Source organism: Tamandua tetradactyla, chromosome 1 (genome assembly GCF_023851605.1).
Source record: "Tamandua tetradactyla isolate mTamTet1 chromosome 1, mTamTet1.pri, whole genome shotgun sequence".
Taxonomy (NCBI): Eukaryota; Metazoa; Chordata; class Mammalia; order Pilosa; family Myrmecophagidae; genus Tamandua; species Tamandua tetradactyla.
This window is the reverse complement of record NC_135327.1, coordinates 36933619-36954971: the sequence shown is the minus strand read 5'-3', so window position 1 is coordinate 36954971 and position 21353 is coordinate 36933619. Positions and strand designations below refer to the sequence as shown.

Sequence of the window (21353 nt, the reverse complement as noted above, 5' to 3'; positions counted from 1 at the left end):
GAAGACCCTATATGCAAAGAAAACTGGATATAGAAAGAGAGAAGCCACAGGGAGCAGTCAAAGCTGGAAGACAAGGGAACCTGGAAGAGAAAAGAGAAGACATCACTATGTGCATTACCATGTGAAAGAAAAGTCAAGCACCAAGGCTCATCAGCAGTCAGTCCCAGAAGCCAGTCTTCTGGGAAAAAGCATTGCCTTCCTGATGCCTATGAGTCAGTAAATTCCTATTGTTTAATCCAATCCACTTGTGTTATTTGACTTAGCAGCAGGGAAACTAAAACAGAGCCTCTGCAGGAGACTTCTGAATTGACCCGATGGCCTCAAAGGCCACCAGTCTATCGTTAACTCTCTCTCTGTCCCAACCTCCTTCCTGGATTCTGGTATGGTTCACCGAAGACTCATATCTGTGCTGTGATTCCTCAGTCCCTCAGCCTCTCTTTAAAATGCCTCAGTCCATATTGACCCACTCCCTGAGACTGAGCACACCTTCTCCTTCATGATTTTAAAGTACCGATTCTCAAGCTTTCTTCCTGTGTCTTCTGACCCAGTGGAACAGAAGGAGGATGGGGTTGAGCATCTGCTCATTCACCTGGGAGATTCCAGAGCCCATGACCCAGAATCACATTTGAATAACACGGTTCTGAGTTCTTTTCCCTCAGAGATTAACAGACACGGAAAGAATCCTTTTCCATGGTCCCCTTGGCTGAACCAATTCAGGACATTCCCAGAAATGAGACACGAGAGTTGGACTTGTAGATATCAAGGACAATGCCTGGAGGGTGAGCTTTTTGTCACTTGCACATTCAACCTAGTGTCCTAGGGTTGCCCTAACAAACTCCCATAAACTGGATGGCTTAAACAGCAAAGATTTATTGATTAATAGTTATGGAGGCCAGGAGCATGAAATCTATGGGAGATAATATTTCCTGGGAGCTAAAAGTCCAAAATCTGTAAGGAAAATCCTTGCTTGTCTCTTCCTAGATTCTGGTGGGTTTCCAGCAATTCTTAGGTTTCAGTCTCTGCCTCAAGTGTCACATGTCCTTCTCCCTTCTACTTATCTGTCTGTGGTCCTCTCTTCTGAAAAGGACAAAACAGTCATATTGATTTAGGGCCCACCCTAATCCAGTTTGGCCTCATTTTAACCAATCACAGCTTCAAAGAAACTATTTTCAAATAAAGTCACATTCACAGGTTAGGACTTGAACAGCTCTCTTATTTTGGAGGAGGGGATTCATTTCATCCCTAACAACATCTGAACATGGAACTTGGAGATGGTTCCAAACTTTTGATGTAAACAGTTCCCAAACTCCATTGGTCCTGTGCAATTACGAAAGGACCTGGAGTTCAGCCAATTGCAGAGATCAGCCTGATTACTTTTGATGCAGGCTGTTCTCTTCTGGGTTGATGCTTCATTGATAAGGAAGAGAGAAATAAGAGGAACTTCCTAATACTTAAGGCCATTATGATTCAATAGCAGTTTTCTACTATTCTCAATTTAAGCCTTAAATGCAGGAAATATGCTATGGTGGTGATAGAAGGCTGCGAATGGTGTTTTCCCTCAGCTTGCTCAAGAGCTGATATTATTTCCTTGAAGACTTACAATCTTACAACTGGCTTTTCCCATTCTCTATTCCTGTTTGAGAATCAAGTGCTGTTAACAACCAAGTCGAGAGCCAGACACCCTGGTGTCAAATCCTGGTTCTGCCACTTATTGGCTGTGTGAGGTGGGTAAGTCATTTAGCTTCCCTGAGCCTCCATTTACTCATCTATAAAACAGGCATAAAGCTAGTACCATTATGTAGGGTTGTCATAAGGATTGAAAGAGTTATGGTAAGTAAAGAAGAATCATATCACTGACCACACACACATACCCAAAACCACATGAAAAGATGCTCAACATCACCAGTCAGCAAGAAAGTGCAGATCAGAACCACAGTGAGATTCCAATTCATTACTACTAGAATGGCTATTACCAAAATAATAATAACTAGTGTTGGCAAGAATGCAGAGAAATTAGAATCTTTATTCACTATTGGTGGGAGTGTAAAATGGAGCAGCTGCTGTGAAAATCAGTTTGGTAGTTCCTCAGAAACTTGGACACAGAATTACTATATGACCTGGCAACCTCACTTCTTAATATATACCTAAAATAATTGAAAGCAGTGACACAAACAGGTAATTGTACACCACTGCTCATAGCATCATTACTTATAATAGCCACAAGGTAGAAGCAACCCAAGTGTTTCCAGCATGTGAAGGTATAAACATGTGATATATAAATACTATAGTATATTATTTAGCCACGAAAAGGAATAAAGCTCTGATATTTGCTACAATATGGATGAACCTTGAAGACATCATGTTGAGGAAATAAGCCAAAAACAAAGGACAAATATTGTGTGATTCCACTTATATGAAACACCCAGAATATGTGAATTCAGAGACAGAAAGTACAGGCTATGAGGAAAAGAGGGGGAAGTTAAGGGTGAGGAGGCAGGGCAAGGGAAGAGTGCTAATAGGTAGTTATTACCTCTCGGGTTTAGAATTTCTGTCCCAGGTGATGAAAACGATTTGGTAATAGAGGATAATGCTGATAGCACAATATTGGGGATGTAATTAATACTACTGAATTATACTCTTGAAAGTGATTACAATGGAATTTAATGTTAAAGATGTTAAACTTCAATTCTAAAAAAAATTATTGGAGAGTCCACATAAACTCACCATTACTGGCTGATCATGAACATATTTCATTTCCTTAAGAGCTCAATTGCAAAAAGTAACATTAACAACCACTGTAGAAGAAAGAAATAGACAATGCTGTTACTGATAAGAGTTTTTAAGTATTCGCTTTTCCTTTAAAGAGCACCCAAGTGTATTGTGTTCATTTTTACCATAAGGAAAAAGAGTACCATCCTGTGAAGCGCTATCTACAATTTTCATGATTTGGTAGAAACTCTTATATTTTCTTACATTAAGTGTCAAATATCAAAGCAGAGGCAGCCTGTTTCAGTTTCCTAGATTGCTCAAGGCAGATACCATGTTATGGTTTCAGCTTAAATAATGGGAATTTATTAACTTGCAAACTTATGTTTTGAAGCCATGCAAATGTCCAAATCAAGGCATCAAAAAAGATATGCTGGGTGCCTGGGTGGTTCCGTGGTAGAATGCTCGTCTTCCATGCAGGAGACCCAGGTTCAATTCCCAGACGATGCACCCCGTCTCCCAAAGAAAAAAAAAAGATATGCTTTCTTCCTGAAGATAAGCTACAGGAGATCCTTGGCTCCTCTGTCACATGACAAGGTTCGTGGTATCAAATCATGGTCTCTTCCATCTTTTTTGAGTTTCCTTGCTTTCAGCTTCTTGCTTCCAGGGCTCTCTCTCTCTGTATTCATCTTTGCATTAGTCAGGGTTCTCTAGGGAAACAAAACCAACATGAGATATCTGTAAATATGAGATTTTATAAAAGTGTCTCATGCAACTGTGGGGATGCATGAGTCCAAATTCTGTAGGGCAGGCCACTAGCTGGAAACTCCAGTGAAGGTTGTTGATGAACCCTCCAGGAGAGGCTGGCTGGCTGAAGAAAAGTGAAAGTTCTCTTTTCTCTACTAAAAGTCTTCAAATGATTGGGTTAAATCCAACTAACTGATTGGATTCTCTCATTGTAAAAGATACTCCTTTAGTTGATCATAGATGTAATCAGCCACAGATGCAACCAACTGACTGCTTGCAGTAACAGGCCAGTGCTTGCCTGACCAGACAACTGGGCACCATCACCTGCCCAATCTGACACATGAACCTAACCACCACAGTGTATCCCTTGTCAACTTGGCATCTATAAACATCACCTTAAACCATGCTTACTCTCTAAATAGAGCTCAGTAATATATGTTTCACCTAACAATACTAAATTGTCCTGCATACAACCAGATACACACTAAATCTCTCCAATACAGGGTGAAAGTCCTTGGGTAACACTTACTCTTAAACTTATATCACTTAAGTATAGAACATGAACAATACAACTTATTTCATATTATAAGAAGAAAACAAAATATTTGATTTATGCACAAATACAGACATACTTAAAACAAGGAGGAATTATTCATACCATCACAGTCCTCATTTCTGTAACAGGTCACGTGGTAATAGTTCATACTTATCACTACCTTCTTCCAGTACCCATTCTGTGTTCCTTTTACCCCAACAAAACCTTGTTTCTTTGTCAGGCGGGGTGATCCAAACCTACATTCCTAAAGTTTCTGAGCCATTGGTAGTCCTGCCTGGATTGCATTGTTGCAGTTTTGCACTGACTTTAATCACACGTACTAAGAGATACCCTAAGGGGATCTCCTGTATTACAGGAAAAATCTTTTTTACTCCATTGTGAGTTGCAGTCCTATTTCCCCCTGATAGTCGAGATCAATCACCTCAACCAATACAATAATCCTCTTTCTTCCCTGTTGATTCAGAGGCATGAGAAGCCCAAAATGGCCAGGTGGTAGTTTTAACTCATAGTTCAATAGAATCATTTTTATGTCTCCTAATGGAAACACTCTTCCTTTTGGAACTAAGAACTGTAGACCAGCAGTGCTTAAGATTTCAAGGGCAGGAAGCAAAAAATTTTTCTAGTGGATCTCCAGGGGTGATAGTGAATGGTATCGCTCCCATTTCCATCTGTTCATTCCTGAACCCATGAATCCTGACTATGGGAGAAACGACACCACAGAGTGAAAGCTGATTCAGAGCATACACAGTCTCCTGAAGAACATATCCCCAGTTCTGCAAGTTATTGCCACTTAGTAGGTACCATAATTGGGTCTTCAAAAGGCCATTCCACCATTCTATCAAACCAGCTGCCCCTGGATAATGGGGAACATGGTAAGACAAGAGAATTCTATGGGTATGTGCCCAATCCCACACTTCATTTGCTATAAAGTGGGTTCCTTGATCAGAAGCAATGCTGTGTGGAACACCATGATGGTGAATAAGGCATTCCACAAATCCACAGATGGTTGTTTTGACAATTTATGCAGGGAATGCAAACCCATATTCAGAGTATGTGTCTATTACATTTAGAACAAATTGTTGACCCTTCCATGATGGATGTTCTAGTTTGCTAGTTGCCAGAACATGATACAGAAGAAACAGAATGGCCTTTAAAAAGGGGAATTTAATAAGTTGCTAGTTTACAGTTCTAAGGCTGAGAAAATGTCCCAGTTAAAACAGGTCTATAGAAATGTCCCATCTGAGGCATCCAGGGAAAGATACCTAGGTTCAAGAAGGCCAACGACATTCAGGGTTTCTCTTTCAGCCAGAAGGGCACATGGCAAAGTCTGTTAGCTTTCTCTTGCAGCTTCTTGTTTTATGAAGCTCCCCTGCAGGTATTTTCCTTCTTCATGTCCAAAAGTCACTGGCTAGTGGACTCTGCTTTGTAATTCTGTAGCATTCTGAAGCTTTCTCCAAAATACTTCCTCTTTTATGGGATTCAACTAAACTAATCAAAACCCATTTAGAATGTGTAGAGACACATCTCCATATAATCAAGCTTAATACCCAGAGTTGATTGAGTCACATCTTCATGGAGATAACTCAATCAAGTTTCCAACCTATAATACTGAATAGGGATTAGAAGAAACCCTTATTCTCACAAGATTGAATAGAATTAAAACATGGTTTTTCTAGGGTACATAAATCTTTTCAAACCAGTACAATGGAAGCGGTCCAATATAATCAACATGTCACCAGGTAGTGAGTTGATCACCTCAGGGAATAGTGCTATATTGGGGACTGTGTGTGTGTGTCTTTCCTGCTGACAGATTAGACACTCAACAGTGGCCATAGCCAGGTTGGTCTTGGTGAGTGAACGTCCATGTTGCTGAGCCCAGGCATAACCTCCATCCCCAAAACCATGATCACTTTATTCATGAGCCCATTGGGCAATGACAGGAGTGACTGGGGAAAGAAGATGTCTGATATCACAGAACAGCTCATCTTTTCCACTTGTTTATTAAAACTTTCCTCTGCTGGGGGGCCAAGATGGTGGCTTAGTAAGGTGCGCGTGTCTTAGTTCCTCCTCCAGAACAACTACTAAATAACCAGAAACAGTGCAGAACAGCTACTGGGGCCACGGCAGGGACCAGACACACAGTGTACCCCAGTCTGGATTGGCTGGTCCAGCTGCGAGAATCTGCTGTGGTGAGCTACCCGAGCAGTGCGCGCTTCCCCAGGCCGCGGCAGCTGGTGGCCAGCACCCCTCCCTCCCTCCTTCCCAGAAGGGCTGGGAGTCTCAGAGAGGTGAGTTTCCCAAGCCGCGGTGGCCGGGGGCCGACACCCCTCCCTCGCGGGCGGCTTCCCGGACCAGCTACGAGTCTCGGATCAGTGAGTTTCCCAGGCTGCGGCAGCCAGCGGCCAGCGCCCCTCCCCCATAGGCGGCTACCCCGAGGGAAAGGAAAGAGTGTCCAAACAGTAGCGGGGACTGAGCCCAACCAAACACCAATAGTGGTGTTAATGGACAAATTCTGACTACTAGAAGTAGGCTCCCAGCTCAGGCAAAACTGACCAAGGCGGAAGTCGCCTATTGGGCTAACTGAAAAAGAGGGAAGGGGGCAAAACAGAGCCTTCTGCGGCTGTTTCTACGGAGGCTCGGTGGCCTCTGGTCTCAGCGCCAGGATTACATAAGGTGCAACTGCCCCAAACACAGAAACAGGCTGCTTTCAGGGCTCTCTACCACATGAACCTTCCCCACGGGAGGGGTGAAACACAACTCAGGTGGAGTCCCTCTCTCAGGGAATTCAAATCCCAGGACTTCGCAATTTGAAGCCATTAAAACCAGCCTACAACCTCTCCTCTGTCTCCACCACACACACAGCAGGGAGAGCCTTTCAAAGTTAAAGGAGCCACAACATCTCTTGCTGGTGGGACCCGCAGACAGACAAGCGCCACATACTGGGCGGGATAAGAAAAACAGAGCCCAGAGACTTCACAGGAAAGTCTTTCAACCTGCTGGGTCTCACACTCAGGGAAATCTGATTTTTTAAATGTCCAGAAGCCAGCAAAAAATAACAAATCACAGCAGGAAAATTGAAGACATGGCCCAGTCAAAGGAACAAACCAATAGTTCAAATGAGATACAGGAGCTGAGACAACTAATTCTGAATATATGAACAGAAATGGAAAACCTCTTCAAAAACTAAATCAATAAATTGAGGGAGGACATGAAGAAGGCAAGGGATGAACAAAAAGAAGAAATGGAAAGTCTGAAAAAACAAATCACAGAACTTATGGGAATGAAAGATACAATAGAAGAGATGAAAAAAACAATGGAAACTTACAATGGTAGATTTCAAGAAACAGAAGTTAGAATTAGTGAACTGGAGGATGGAACATCTGAAATCCAAAAAGAAACAGAAACTATAGGGAAAAGAATGGAAAAATTTGAGCAGGGGCTCAGGGAATTGAATGATAATGTGAAGCGCACAAATATACATGTTGTGGGTGTCCCAGAAGGAGAAGAGAAGGGAAAAGGAGGAGAAAAACTAATGGAAGAAATTATCACTGAAAATTTCCCAACTCTTATGAAAGACCTAAAATTGCAGATCTAAGAAGTGCAGCGCACCCCAAAGAGAATAGATCCAAATAGGTGTTCTCCAAGACACTTACTAGTTAGAATGTCAGAGGTCAAAGAGAGAGAGAGGATCTTGAAAGCAGCAAGAGAAAAACAATCCATCACATACAAGGGAACCCAATAAGAGTATGTGTAGATTTCTCAGCAGAAACCATGGAGGCAAGAAGACAGTGGGATGATATATTGAAATTACTAAAAGAGAAAAACTGCCAACCAAGAATTCTATATCCAGCAAAATTGTCCTTCAAAAATGAGGGAGAAATTAAAACATTTTCAGACAAAAAGTCACTGAGAGAATTTGTGACCAAGAGACCAGCTCTGCAAGAAATACTAAAGGGAGCACTAGAGTCAGATATGAAAAGACAGAAGAGAGAGGTGTGGAGAAGAGTGTAGAAAGAAGGAAAATTAGATACGATATATAAAACACAAAAGGCAAAATGGTAGAGGAAAGTATTACCCAAACAGTAATAACACTAAATGTTAATGGACTGAATTCCCCAATCAAAAGACATAGACTGGCAGAATGGATTAAAAAACAGGATCCTTCTATATGCTGTCTACAGGAAACACATCTTAGACCCAAAGATAAACATAGGTTGAAAGTGAAAGGTTGGGAAAAGATATTTCATGCAAATAACAACCAGAAAAGAGCAGGAATAGCTATACTAATATCCAACAAATTAGACTTCAAATGTAAAACAGTTAAAGGAGACAAAGAAGGATACTATCTACTAATAAAAGGAACAATTCAACAAGAAGACATGACAATCATAAATATTTATGCACCGAACCAGAATGCCCCAAAATATGTGAGGCAAACACTGCAAATACTGAAATGGGAAATAGACACATCTACCATAATAGTTGGAGACTTCAATTCCCCACTCTCATCAATGGACAGAACATCTAGACAGAGGATCAGTAAAGAAACAGAGAATTTGAATATTACAATAAATGAGCTAGACTTAACAGACATTTATAGGACATTACACCCCACAACAGCAGGATACACCTTTTTCTCAAGTGCTCATGGATCATTCTCAAGGATAGACCATATGCTGGGTCACAAAGCAGGTCTCAACAAATTTAAAAAGATTGAAATCATACAAAACACTTTCTCAGATCATAAAGGAATGAAGTTGGAAATCAATAATAGGCAGAGTGCCAGAAAATTCACAAATACGTGGAGGCTCAACAACATACTCTTAAACAACCAGTGGGTCAAGGAAGAAATTACAAGAGAAATTAGTAAATATCTCAAGGCGAATGAAAATGAAAACACAACATATCAAAACCTATGGGACGCAGCAAAGGCAGTGCTAAGAGGGAAATTTATTGCCCTAAGTGCCTATATCAAAAAAGAAGAAAAGGCAAAAATGCAGGAATTAACTGTCCACTTGGAAGAACTGGAGAAAGAACAGCAAACTAACCCCAAAGCAAGCAAAAGGAAAGAAATAACAAAGAGTAGAGTAGAAATAAATGAAATTGAGAACATGAAAACAATAGAGAAAATCAATAAGACCAGAAGTTGGTTCTATGAGAAAATCAACAAGATTGATGGGCCCTTAGCAAGATTGACAAAAAGAAGAAGAGATAGGATGCAAATAAAGAAGATCAGAAATGGAAGAGGAGACATAACCACTGACCTCACAGAAATAAAGGAGGTAATAACAGGATACTATGAACAACTTTATGCTAATAAATACAACAATGTAGATGAAAATGGACAAGTTCCTAGAAAGGCATGAACAACCAACTTTGACTCAAGAAGAAATAGATGACCTCAACAAACCAATCACAAGTAAAGAAATTGAATCAGTCATTCAAAAGCTTCCCAAAAAGGAAAGTCCAGGACCAGACGGCTTCACATGTGAATTCTACCAAACATTCCAGAAAGAATTAGTACCAACCCTACTCAAACTCTTCAAAAAAATTGAAGTGGAGGGAAAGCTACCTAATTCATTCTATGAAGCCAACATCACCCTCATACCAAAACCAGGCAAAGATATTACAAAAAAAGAAAACTACAGACCAATCTCTCTAATGAATATAGATGCAAAAATCCTGAACAAAATTCTAGCAAATCGAATCCAACAACACATTAAAAGAATTATACATCATGACCAAGTAGGATTCATCCCAGGTATGCAAGGATGGTTCAACATAAGAAAACCAATTAATGTAATACACCATATCAACAAATCAAAGCAGAAAAATCACATGATCATCTCAATTGATGCAGAGAAGGCATTTGACAAGATTCAACATCCTTTCCTGTTGAAAATACTTCAAAGGATAGGAATACAAGGGAACTTCCTTAAAATGATAGAGGGAATATATGAAAAACCCACAGCTAATATCATCCTCAATGGGGAAAAATTGAAAACTTTCTCTCTAAGATCAGGAACAAGACAAGGATGTCCATTATCACCACTGTTATTCAACATTGTGTTGGAGGTTCTAGCCAGGGCAATTAGACAAGAAAAAGAAATACAAGGCATCAAAATTGGAAATGAAGAAGTAAAATTATCACTGTTTGCAGATGATATGATACTATATGTTGAAAACCCTGAAAAATCCACAGCAAAACTACTAGAGCTAATAAATGAGTACAGCAAAGTAGCAGGCTACAAGATCAACATTCAAAAATCTGTAGTGTTTCTATACACTAACAATGAACAAGCTGAGGGGGAAATCAAGAAATGAATTCCATTTACAATCACAACTAAAAGAATAAAATACTTAGGAATAAATTTAACTAAAGAGACAAAAGACCTATACAAAGAAAACTACAAAAAACTGTTAGAAGAAATCACAGAAGACCTAAATAGATGGAAGGGCATACCGTGTTCATGGATTGGAAGACTAAATATAATTAAGATGTCAATTCTACCTAAATTGATTTACAGATTCAACGCAATAACAATCAAAATCCCAACAACTTATTTTTCAGAAATAGAAAAACAAATAAGCAAATTTATCTGGAAGGACAGGGTGCCCCGAATTGCTAAAAGTATCTTGAGGAAAAAAAACGAAGCTGGAGGTCTCACGCTGCCTGACTTTAAGGCATATTATGAAGCCACAGTGGTCAAAACAGCATGGTACTGGCATAAAGATAGATATATCAACCAATGGAATCGAAAGAGTGCTCAGATATAGACCCTCTCATCTATGGACATTTGATCTTTGATAAGGCAGTCAAGCCAACTCACCTGGGACAGAACAGTCTCTTCAATAAATGGTGCCTAGAGAACTGGATATCCATTTGCAAAAGAATGAACGAGGACCCGTATCTCACACCCTATACAAAAGTTAACTCAAAATGGATCAAAGATCTAAACATTAGGTCTAAGACCATAAAACAGTTAGAAGAAAATGTAGGGAGATATCTTATGAATCTTACAATTGGAGGTGGTTTTATGGACCTTAAACCTAAAGCAAGAGCACTGAAGAAAGAAAGAAAGAAATGGGAGCTCCTCAAAATTAAACACTTTTGTGCATCAAAGAACTTCATCAAGAAAGTAGAAAGACAGCCTACACAATGGGAGACAATATTTGGAAACGACATATCAGATAAAGGTCTAGTATCCAGAATTTATAAAGAGATTGTTCAACTCAACAACAAAAAGACAGCCAATCCAATTACAAAATGGGAAAAAGACTTGAACAGACACCTCTCAGAAGGGGAAATACAAATGGTCAAAAGGCACATGAAGAGATGCTCAATGTCCCTGGCCATTAGAGAAATGCAAATCAAAACCACAATGAGATATCATCTCACACCCACCAGAATGGCCATTATCAACAAAACAGAAAATGACAAGTGCTGGAGAGGATGTGGAGAAAGAGGCACACTTATCCACTGTTGGTGGGAATGTCAAATGGTGCAACCACTGTGGAAGGCAGTTTGGCGGTTCCTCAAAAAGCTGAATATAGAATTGCCATACGACCATTGCTGGGTATCTACTCAGAGGACTTAAGGGCAAAGACACAAACGGACATTTGCACACCAATGTTTATAGCAGCATTATTTACAATTGCAAAGAGATGGAAACAGCCAAAATGTCCATCAACAGATGAGTGGCTAAACAAACTGTAGTATATACATATGATGGAATATTATGCAGCTTTAAGACAGAATAAACTTATGAAGCATGTAATAACATGGATGGACCTAGAGAACGTAATGCTGAGTGAGACTAACCAAAAACTAAAGGACAAATACTGTATGGTCCCACTGATATGAACCGACATTAGAGAATAAACTTGGAATATGTCATTGGTAACAGAGACCATCAGGAGATAGAAATAGGGTAAGATAATGGGTAACTGGAGCTGAAGGGATACAGACTGTGCAACAAGATTGAATACAAAAACTCAGAAATGGACAACACAATACTACCTAATTGTAATGTAATTATGTTAAACACTGAATGAAGCTGCATCTGAGGTATAGTTTTTATTATTATTATTATTTTTATTTTTTTAATTTTTAAAAAAATTTTTTTCTCTCTATTATCGTTTTATTTCTTTTTCTGTTGTCTTTCTATTTCTTTTTCTAAATCGATGCGAATGTATTAAGAAATGATGAATATGCATCTATGTGATGATATTAAGAATTACTGATTGTATATGTAGAATGGAATGATTTCTAAATGTTGTGTTAGTTAATTTTTTTTTAATTAATAAAAAAAAAACCTTTCCTCTGCTGAAGTCACTCTCTGGTGAGCATTCACAAGGGACATAAGTGTCTTCATGTTTTTTGCCCACTCAGAAAGGTCCCCCACATACCTTTTCCTCAAACCTCTTTGTCACCAATTTTCTAATCATGCTCCTTCTAAGTCTAACCATTAGCAACAGCCTATGAGTCAGTACACAAACACACCTCTGGCCAGTTCTCCTTCCAAGCAAAATGAACTACCAGATGCAATGTTCAAATTTCTGCCCACTGGAAGGATTTCCACTCACCACTGTACTTCGGGGACATCCCAGAAATAGGCTGCAGTGCTGCAGCTGTCCACTTTCTGGTGATATCTGCATATCATACAGAACCATCTGTGGACCAGCCCCTAGGTTTTGCTTCCTCAGTCAGCTGATTATAAGGAACTCCCCAAGAAGCCATAGCTCTGGGCTGGGAAAGAGAAGATAATGTGGCAAAAGTGGGAGGCATGAACATTTAGGGCACTTCCTCATGTAGTTTAGTTGTGTCTTCAGGATCCGCTTAAGCCCTATCTCATATATACCATTTCCATTTTAAGATGGAGTGCTGCTGTGCATGCTCAACTTTATGGCTTGATGGGTCAGACAACACCCAGCTCATGATAGGCAAGTCAGCTCTTGTGCTAACTTGGTGGCCCATGGTTAAGCATTCAGACTCTACTAAGGTCCAGTAGCAGGCTAAAAGTTGTTTCTCAAAAGAAGAGTAGTTATCTGCAGTGTTAGGCTTTATACAAAAATCCTAAGGGCCTGCATTATGATTATCCTATCGGGGCTGGCCAAAGATTCCAGACAGTATCTCTATTTGCCATTGATACCTCCCACATCATTGGATCTGCTGGATCATATGGCCCAAGTAGCAGAGCAGCTTGCACAGTAGCTTGGACCTGTCACAGAGCTTCCTTTTGTTTCAGTCCCCACTCAAAACTAGCAGCCTTTCTGGTCACTCAGTAAATAGGCTGAAGTAGCATACCCAATGAGGAATACCTTGTCTCCAAAATCCAAAGAGACCAACCTGGAGTTGTATCTTTTTTTGGTCCTAGGAGGGGCCAGATGTAACAGTTTATCCTTCACCAGAGAGTGGATATCTTGGCATGCCCCCACCACTGGACACCTAGAAATTTCACTGTGATGGAAGCCCCTGTACTTTGTTGGATTTATTTCCCTTTGCCTTACCAATAATTCTAGAACACTACTTCTTGCTCATTAGATCCAATGATATAATCAATATAATGGACCAATGTGATGCCTTGTGGGAGGCAGAAGTGATTAAGGTCCCTGTGGACAAGATTATGACATAGGGCTATAGAGTTGCTATAGCCCTGAGGAAGGATGGTAAAGGTAGACTGCTGCACTTTCCAGCTGAAAGCAAATTGTTTCTGGTGCTCCTTTCTAACAGCTATTGAGAAAAAGCATTTGCCAGATTAAAAGCTATATACCAAATACCAGGTGATGTGTTGATTTGCTCAAGTAATGATACCCCATCGGGAATAATCACTGCAATTGGAGTCATCACCTGATTACGTTTTTGATAATCCATTTTCATCCTCCAAGACCCAACTGTTCTGCATAGCCCAGGTAGGAAGTTTGTATGTAAATGTGGTGGGAATTACCACCCCTGCATCCTTCAAGTCCTTAAGAGTGGCAGTAATCTCTGCAATTCCTCTAGGAATCAGTATGGCTTCTGATTTACTATTTTGCTAGATTGGGACAGTTCTAGTGGCTTCCACTTGGCCTTTCTTACCATAATAGCCCTCACTCCATGGGCCATGGAACCAATGGGGGGATTCTGCCAGTTGCTGAGTATGTTGATTCCAATTATGCATTCTGAGACTGGGGAAATGACCACAGAATGGGTCTGGGGTCCCACGAGACCCACTGTGAGACAGACCTGAGCTAAAACTCCATCAAACACCTGACCTCCACAAGGCCCCACTCAGACTGGTGGACCAGAGTAGTGTTTTGGGTCTCCTGAAATTAGTGTCGCTTCTGAGCCAGTGTCTAACAATCTCTGAAATAGCTGATCATTTCCTTTTCCCCAATGCACAGTCACCTTGGTGAAAGGCCATAGGTCTTCTTGGGGAAGGCTGAGAGGAAAGTTAACAATGTAAATTTTTGACAGTGTAATAAGGCCGTTCCCTAAGGGTACGGTCCTCCCATCATTCAAGGGACTCTGAGTCTGTAAACTGTCTCATGTATGAGAATTGATTAAGGGGCAGTGACTGTTTTTTTTAATTCAAGTTAGAATTTTGTTCACTTGACCTAGAACTCTTCTGCTTATACAGCTCAAACAAGAATTTAGTAGACTGTCCATCTATTTTACATCTAGGTACCCCATGATCTACTAGCCAATGCCATAAGTTTCTGTGAATCAGATTATTTTGACTGCTGCTTTGAGTCTGCTGCCCATTATAGTAGCCACATCAACCTTGTCTGTGGTGATTAAATGTTGCTGCAGGACTTCTGCCTGTTCGGGATCGATCATCCCTACTGTGTTTAAGGAATCCAGTTCAGTGACAGCAGTTTCTGCAGCAATATCTGGCCTACCGAGAAGGGTAACTACAGAGCTCTTCAGGCCCTTGCCCCGAGGAGCCCCCAGACCCCTGTGCCAGGGAGACTGTGCTGAAGGCCCTCAGCCGGTGCAACAAGGGGAAGAAGAAGTTTGACGAGCCGCTCTGGTTTGAGATTCCCGAAGACAAGAGCAGGAAGCCCAGCCCCGAGGCCAGGCGGTCTGCCTTCAAGCCTGTGGTGAGAAACGGAGTGAGCCCTCCCTTTGTGAAAGGCACATGGAGAACATGGGAATGTTGGCGAGTTTCCTCTCCAGGCTTCTGGTTTCATGAAGCTCCCCTGAGGGCATCCTTCTTCTTCATCTCCGAAGGTCTCTGGCTACATGGGCTCTCCTGCCTCTCTCATCATTCTGAAGCTTTCTCCAAAATGCTTCCTCTATTAAAGGATCCCAGTAAACTAATCAAGACCCACCTCAAGTGGGTGGAGTCACATCTCCCACTAATTAAACCCACAGTTGGGTGAGTCACATCTCCATGGAGGTAATTTAATCAAGTCTGCAGCCTAAAGTGTTGAATGGGAATTAAAAGAAAAGATGCTTCCACATGATTACATCAGGATTAAAACGTGGCTTTTCCAGGGTACATATTCCTTTCAAACCAACACAGCCTGTGAATGTACCTGTTGGTCTTCTAGTCTTATCAGCTGTTGCTTTATATGATTTAACTATTATAAGAGGTGGCACCACAAATAGAATCACTGCCACTGCTATAACCAAGGCAGAATTTCACCTCAAGTTTTACCAAAGGCCACAGTTCTGGTCCTATATTGTCTGAGTCCTAAGACCAGTGGAATAGAAGCAGAATGGGGCAATTTCCATCTACATACTAGTGCTCAAATTGGAAGGCTGTTGGAATCATTTATGGAGGCTTTAAAATGTCCCACTGTCAGGCCCTAAAGCTGGAGGACACCGGACACAGGTAGTTGCATCTGAGCTTTACCTTAGAACTTCAGGTAGAAAAGGTGTAGCACACTGGGCTTGCCTGGCATGAAATGGGAGCTGAGGATGAAAGTATTTTCACTCACAGGCAATGATGACTAAAGTTCAGGGAATATCCATGTGTCTTTTTCCAGTCTGACTCATCCCTCTGAGTCTCCTACACAACGGGAATTGTTGACCAGCTTTGCTGACATCACAGACCTACCTTTGTACATTTATGTATGCCCCCATCCAATTGTGGGGCTTTCAGGAACTGAAAAACAGGTTGATTCAAAGGAGCAGAGCTGGCACAGACAATGGTCTTTCTGATGTGAAACAAAGGAGAAACCTCTTGCCAAAGGAGACTCAACTTGGAGCTCTGGTTCTAGGAGCATGCCACAAAGAAGCACCCAGTTTCTCCATCCAGAAGCTCTTCTACAGCAGTGACTGAGGACCCCACAGGAGATGAACTATCCGTCCAGGAGCCTGGATCCCAAAGATGGAGCAAGGCGGGCAGGGGCACCTGCTTCATCACAGCATTTACTTTGCTTTCTTGTTGTTTAAAGAATGAGCGTATGGAGAGAATGGACAATGAATGAATGAGTGAATGAATGAACTTAGAAACAAACCTGAGAAGGCCGCTCATGAGCCAGCAAGGACTCCCTGGTCTAAAGTGAGGGATTTAACACAGTCAGGACTGTGCACCTGCAGCCCAAATAACCACAATAATGGTGGGAAACACGTCATTGATTCTCCCCATGTAGGGACATCCGTGACAGCCGAATGAGAAGTCAGAGTGCAGCACCACGGGGCCCGGAATGTATTCTGAGATGCCTTTACTTCTTGAGGCACCCACACACTAAATAGGTCTACTGTTCTTCCTGCCATGAAGAGCTATGCCCCACCCCCCTAATATTTCACAAGTGCTATTCAGGAGGGTGAATGTGGTGAACCATGGCTGGGCATCCACCAGAAAAGAGAAGCACAACTAAAAAGAAAAAATGATGAAAGAGAAAAAAGAAGTGCAACGTGTCGAGAGAAGTACATGTAGGACATGCTCAAGATGCCCCTAAAAATCACAAACTGGTGAAAGCAAACTAGCTTTCTCCTGGGGCAGAACGTGGACAGTTTAAGGCAGCAGCAGGAGGGACGAGCAGAGGCTGCTGACCCCGTGTTTGCCCTTCTGATCCCAGGCCCCCTGAGAATGGTGTCCCAGACCCTGAGGGATTCCTGTCCACCCACAGCCTCCCCAGGACAGAGGACTCCAGAACATCCCCACCCCATTGGTGCTGGGGAGCTGACTGCCAAAGGAATGCTCCAGCTGGGCACCTGCCAACTGCCCAGCCCTAGCACAGGCAGGTGAGGGGGACTCCAGCTCTACTGAGGGGTCTGTCCTCACTGAGTCCCAGCCCCACCTTCGAGGATCCCTTCTTCACATTCAGTTCCCAGATGTAGGGATATCAGAACTCTGTAAGAGGAGCATCTTTGCCTCAAGGAAACATCAGAGACGGTGGATGATCTGATAAATCAAGGACAGCCCCATGCAAAGGACATGTGCCCAAGGAGGACCCCAGGAAGAAATTTGTGTGCCTAAACACCACATGGAACAGAGAGGGTTGAGGCAGGAATCGGGAGTTAGGGCTCTTCCCAAAGAGAATGGCAGGTGGATGCCTGCAGGTCAGCTCTGTTCTACCAGCTGGGCTACAGGCAAAGGGCTTGCTGCACCCACAGGTAATCAGGCTGCGTCTCCTTAAAGCAACCACATTTGTCCCACCCAGGGGGGAGCTCTGAGATAAAGGTTCAAGAAACCCTCAATCTACAAGGAACATTTCCTAGTGACTCCCCTAAGCCTTCCTCCAAGTTTCTTCCTAGATTCTACTTTTCATTCCCAGCATATCCGTGTGGCTTTGGAGGTGGTTTTCTTCTCTGACCTTTTTCTTTCCTTGGCTTTCCTGCAAAGGGCAGCGGTCAAGGTCTTCTTCCTGCTTTCTGCAAATCGTGCGGCCCAAGTCCAAGTCCATTAAAAATATCATTGTCCAAGTCTGTCAAGTAGAAATTATACAAATGGCTGCTAAATATTTGGTCTCCTGATGAAAGTAAAAGACAGAGAAAGAAGTAGGCCAATGATTAGAATAAGTTTATGCATGTAATAAAGTGAGTACTTATCACGTGCGATTTCTCTATAGGTAAACAGTGAACTAAAAGGTGTTCATAAGTACAACTTACACACACTCTAGATGTTCCCTGCGGCACTCTTCCCAACAACTAACACCTGGTAATGACATCTACAATGTACTGAATATATAAGGTGTGACACATTCACATAATTTGATTGCTCCACAACAGTAAGCCTGCACACAGCACTGCAAAACCTAAGACTATAAGGAATCCCTCAAATGCACCACTGAGCAGCACAAGCTATGCACAAAGAACATGCACTGATCAATTCCATTTATAGAAGGGTGGGAAACATGTATGTCTAATAGATGTGCTTAGAAACCAGGACTGTGGAGTGATAGCGAGATGAAACAAGACAGTAGGAAAAGGCATACTCAGCTAATGCACCCCACATACCCACACACACATACACACAAAAACCTTGAAAAAGCATGCACGGTCTGTCAGAACCAACTCAGTCAGAATTCTGGAAAACAGTCACGTTAGAAAACAGCCACACTGGCATTGATTGAGGAAAAAGAAACCTACTAATGTAAGGAAATCTGAGGGATGCTTTAATTTGACCAAGTCCTCCTTAGAATTGAAGGGAGAAATGCATGGCTCTAGGATGGTTGGAGACCTCAATGTATCTCTTTCAATAAGGATCAGAACATCTAACAGAATATCAATAACAGAAAAATAAGTTTAAAGCATTGAATAATATTATACCCCAACAGACCAAACCAGACATATATATATATAAAAAACTCCACCCAACAAAAGCAAAATACTCATTCTTCTCACATGCACATGAAACATTCTCCAGTTAGACTGTATATTAGGTGGAAATGAATTATTGCTCGATGGGTGCACACAGTTTCCATTTTTCATGATAAAAATATTAGTAATAAATGGAGGTGCTGGTATTACCACACTGTGAATATAATTCATACTACAGAATTGCACACTTGAAAGTGATTAAAATATGAAATATTGAGTTGTATAATATACCACCAGAATAAAAAGTTAAAGTAAAAACCCTAAAAAATAATAACTGGAGAGTCCACATAAAATCAACTATTGCTTGTTGATCACAGATACCTTTCACCATTCCCTTAAGAGCTAAATTGGAAAAAGTAATATTAAAAATCATTAAAGAGAAATGAAATATATATTACTTACAGTAATCAAAAGTAAACTAGCTATTTGCATTTCCTTAAAATGCATTCAGTGTTGTGTTTTAATGTGCTGAAAAATATTTAGGTATTTCTCAAAATTATTTGTGGCTCACTTTCTAAGGGAATTAATCCAGTGAAACCGTCAGGTGTTGTTTGTTTGCTTGCTTGGTATTTTAAATGGTGTTTTCTCAGATAAACTCCAGGGATAAATATTCACATAGCCACAGATACACAGATCTGTAACTGTGGAATCCTCTTTCCGCTTTCACACATTTTCTACAGACACGACCTTGAAGAACACAGCCAGCCCCATCTGTGAATATTTTTCACGTTGAAATGAGAAGAAATGTGGGGAAAATGCACCCAAGCATATTGTACACATTTTTACAATAATGAGAGAGAACCGTTCCCCAAATACTTCTACAACTGTCATGACCTGGTAGGGACAATTCTATCTTCCACACTGAATGTCAAGTACCAAAACAAAAACCCTCCCTGGGCCCGTCTCTCCTGAACCAAACACCTTGGACAGCAGTGGCAAGAGCAGAGGCTTGAGCTTCCCTTGTCCCACTGGTTCCGGGGTCGTCCCATGAGCTGTCGCTGCGCCCCGAGATGTCCGGGTGTCCGCGAGGCGCTGGCCTGGCGCGTGGACCTAACCGCCTGACAGTCGCGGGCGCCCGCACGCCCCGTGCGCTGTCCGTGGGCCCTGAGGCCAACGGTCACTGGAGCCCTGCTTGCTTCGCCTCCGGCTGTGTCCGCAGACTCCAGACCTCTGGAAGCGGAATCCCTGCTTGGGGACCCGCCCCGTCACGACGCTGTCATGGGCAGCTACCTGAGCAGCTACCTGGGCGCACCCCAGCCCTCGCTCCAGCCCCCGGCCCCGAAGCGCCCGTCCCCGCCGCCCAGGCCCGCCCGCAGCCGACCCGGCCCGGCTCAGCGCCCGGTTCTGCGCGCCCCCCGTGAGCGCTGTGTGGACACCCGACCCCTGCCCCATATCCCGCCTGAATGGGAGCCCGCCAATCTCCGCAGGGTGCTGGTCACCGAGGCTTGGAGGCGCTTTCCTAACAAGCTGCCCCCGCAGACTGTCTCGTGGCTGGATCCGTCCTGCGCAAAGGACATTTACTGGAAGAGGTGGCTGTGGGATGCCCGGAACCGCAGACGGTTCAGGAGCCCCGTCACCGTCAAAATCGCCCCTCCTGGGAGCAAAGGGAGCGGCTTTAACGTTTGCCCACCCCGCGACAAGTCCCCAGAGTCCTGTGCCAGGGAGACTGTGCTGAAGGCCCTCAGTCAGTGCAACAAGGGAAAGAAGAAATTCGACGGGCCGCTCTGGTTTGAGATTCCTGAAGACAAGAGCAGGAAGCCCAGCCCCGAGGCCAGGCGGTCTGCCTTCAAGCCTGTGGTGAGAAATGGAGTGATACCTACCTTTCTGCCCAGACCCGGACTTCTGAAGAGGAGACTGCGCTTCGGGAGAGAGACTGTCTGGTGGGAGAAGGCTGTCCCCAGGCCCAACGTCCAGCCTTTCCTGCCTGTTGCCCAGCCCACTGCCAAGGACAGCGCCAGCCTGGGGAACAGGTCCACCTCTGGAGAGGTGGGCGAAGATGCAGCACACCTGGGACCTGCGGCCTTCCTACAGTACCTGGGAGCAGCGTCAGTGAGGCCACTTTGACCCTGGACACACCCAGCCTGCTGGATTCCTTGGCTGCTGAGAGCCAGGGCCCCGCATCCACCCACAGAGACCCCAGACCACAGCAGCTTTCATCCTCCTGAACCATTTTCTTCTCTGTGATGGGACACTGACACCACCAGGTCACCTCCTTCCCCTCCACACCACAGGCTGGCTCAGCCCCCAGCCCCCATGCTTACCCTGCCCCTCCCACCAAGCAGTGTATTTTGTTAGAAATGATAGGCCCCCCCGGTCCCACCCTTCTGTTTCTGCACCTTCTGCTGCCCCTTCTGTACCCCCAGTTTGAACACATGGTGAGACTCCACAAATAGGAGGTTGTAGCCCCTCGTGTGCCCGTCCACGCCACAGCTGCCGTTCATCCCAGGGCTGCCCTCCCCACAGCTCTCAGTGCCTGAGCCCCACCTCGAGCATCTCTCAGCCAACCCCAAGGCATCATGCCCCTCCCCTCCCAGGAAGCGCCTGTGTTCCGGATCACCCCCTCCTCAATCTGGACCTCAGTGCTGATTG

General features: G+C 43.1%; 1 long non-coding RNA gene across 1 annotated transcript; it reads right to left on the bottom strand.

Moving 5' to 3' along the window:
- Positions 1–734: 734 nt before the first annotated feature.
- On the bottom strand, positions 735–19272 carry LOC143644956 (uncharacterized). The gene is made up of 4 exons (XR_013157001.1): positions 19167–19272; positions 17759–17914; positions 2531–3416; positions 735–1077 (listed from the first exon to the last, which is right to left on the bottom strand). It is a non-coding gene; the product is annotated as an uncharacterized LOC143644956 (long non-coding RNA).
- Between the last annotated feature and the right edge of the window lie 2081 nt (positions 19273–21353).